Below are 3,133 nucleotides of genomic sequence, written 5' to 3' on the forward strand. Positions count from 1 at the left end.
TAGTATAAAAAGTACGAAATGACAGGTAAATCCGATCACTGATGTCAATCAAATCCAATATCAATAACGATGTATAATCTGGGTTTTCAGTAACCCCGATTTTGGTCTACTTTTAAAAATGGCCATTTAAGATTTAAGCTAATATAATATTATGTAAGCCCCAAAATATGTCAAATACAGGTCCAAACATTGTTTCTATCTAAGAGCAAAATCACAAAGCCATTGGCGTAGCCAGGATTTTCTTAAGGGGAGGGAGGGGGAGCTTCCCCCCAGACTCCATTTAGGCGGGCCTTCGGCCGGGTTTTTTTAGTCTATATATTGTCACAAAATATTTTTACAAGATGGGAGGTTAGTTTTAATAAAAAAAATAAGCCTGGAACAAATATGAAATATATTTTTACTAGTTTATATAAAATATAAAAACGCGTTTAGCGCGCGTTTTTCTTTATTTTTTTAAAAAATTTTATTGTTATTTATTAATTTTCAAAGTATGTGTTTTTTGGAGGGGGGGGGGAAGATGGATGGAGGGGGGGTGAAATATAATTTTTTGATATGGGTATCAAATAAAAGCTAATTAAAAATTTTTTATAATTGTAATAATAATAATAATCACTTTAAGCGGGCAGGTCTAGATCTTGGGAGGGGGTCAGGAATACTTATATCAACCAAAATATTGATATGGGTATCAAATAAAAGCTAATTTATATCTTTTGACTTAATTTAGGTTTTAATGGATAGGACGGGGGTGAGGGGTGGGGAGGGGGGAAAATATTGATACACGGGTATCAAATAAAAGATAATTAAATTATCTTTTGATTGTAATAATAATTATCACTCTAAATGGGCATTTCTAGGTCTTGGGGGGTGGTTAATATTTTTATCAACACAAAATATTGATATGGGCAGGGGTTTGAACCGAACCGAACCGCAAAACCGGAATGAACCGTTATGATTTTCTGAACCGTAACCTTAACCGAACCGTTATGAAGAAAATATTAAAAGAGCGAACCGAACCGTTATAAATATTTTGAACCGGTTGGTTTTAAAAATAATTAATTTTAAATTATTAACCTAAATTTAAAATTTTAATTTTCCTTGGGGGCATTTTTTAAATTGGTGATTTCTTTTCAAATTAAATATTTCTATATTATCAACATTATATATCAAATTAAATATTTTTAAATTATCAACATTATATATCAAATAATACCAGGTTTGTTGTTTTTTCTTTAAATACTTAATTTATAAGAAATTAGACAATTTATCTGTTAATTAGATAAGATATCTTAAAATCAGACATAATTATTCTTGGCTAAATTAACAAATTTATATATAAGATATTAATAAGCTTTTAGAATAATACCTGCTAATAATTAGGAAAAAATTATATAATTCTATTATTAATAAATAACATCTAATAGAAATCAAGTACCTTTTACATTCATTTTTATGAGTAAGATTTTTATTATTTAAAAATACAGATTTAGAAAAATATTCATTACAAATGCCATTCTTTAATCATATTTTTTTTTATTTTGTATATATGATAATGGTAAATGCTAACTAACATATTATTTTAATAATAAATATTAGAATTCTGAATTTTAAAAAAAATATGATTTTTATAAATAAAAAATTATTATATCATTAAAATATTTATTGCTGACCATTTTATTTATTGTCATTTAAATTCTATAATCCAAGTTATTTAAAAAAATAAAAATGAAGGTAAAATTGTTTCTATTAAGCTTTTTTATTTATTCTATTTATATAATAAAAGATTTTCATCTATCATCATATAGCTTATTAATTATCTATTAAATGGTTCGGGAAATTTAAATTAGATATCATAAAAAATCAATCTATTTGTAAAATAGAAGATTGTGGTAAGGTCATAACTGGGGACCATGCTGCAAATCTTGAACGAAATATAGAAAGATTCCACAATAGGGAATTCAAATTATTAAGAAAAAAGAAAGAAAATTTGACTATTAAAAAAATTCAAATAACGAAAACTGCAAACCAGTATAATACAATCCAAGATGCTTTTAAGTCCAACACTACTACAATACAAATCAATATAAATAGAGAAACTTTAATCCGCTCCTGCACCGAGCTAATAACAGTTCGGTAGGCCAATAAAATCAATTGACGACAAAGCATTTCGAAATATTATAGATCCAATAATTATATGATTAGGTGGAAATTTAACTATCAATTCGGAAAATATACGCAATAATATTAAAAAAATGGCGTTAGATTTTTCGGAAAATATAAAAAGGAAGTGTATCAAAAACTTATTTCGTTAAAATTAGATATAGCAACTAGATATGATAGGTCCATATTGGGGATCAATATTTAATTTATAAATAACGGAAAAATAAAATTAAGGACTCTATGCATGAAAGTGATTAAAGAACGACACACATCAGAATATCTTAAAAAAATTATTCTAAATGTTCTAAAAGAATATGAAATAAAAATTGAGCAGATTTACACAATAACCACCGATAATGCAGCAAATATGATTAAGTTAATTAAGCTATAAATACTACACGATGAAGAAGATGATGACCTTAACGATTATTTAATTAATGATGATTTAAATAATAATGATATAGATAATGATGATTTAAATAATAATTATATAATTCATGATGAAAATAAAGAACCTTTTAATATTGAAAATATTAATCTTGCATCAAATGCCAGATCCATATTAATAGATATTAGTATTAGATGTGCTTCACATACATTTCAATTAGCAATTAATGATTGCATTAAAAATTCAAATGAAATTGTCATTATAAATAAAGCAAGAAACATCTGCAAAAAAATAAGAAATCAGACAACAATGGCTATTCTCTCAAAAATTAAATTTGAAAAAACCACTAATAGATTGTTGCACAAGATGGAACTCTATCTATTTAATGTTGGAGAGATTACTAGAGTTAAAAAGCTTTTGACAAGAAATATCGCTCCAAAGCGATCGCGAAAAATGTTTATCAGAGAATGAATGGAAAATAATTAGTGACATATTAAAAGCTTTATATCCAGCTTATGTTTTGACAAAATATTTACAAAGTGAACAATTGACAATGGGCGTTTTTTATGGTGCGTGGATCAAATGTCT

The sequence above is a fragment of the Gordionus sp. m RMFG-2023 genome, chromosome 2, assembly GCF_954871325.1.
Source record: "Gordionus sp. m RMFG-2023 chromosome 2, tfGorSpeb1-WG-v2, whole genome shotgun sequence".
NCBI lineage: Eukaryota > Metazoa > Nematomorpha > Gordioida > Chordodea > Parachordodidae > Gordionus > Gordionus sp. m RMFG-2023.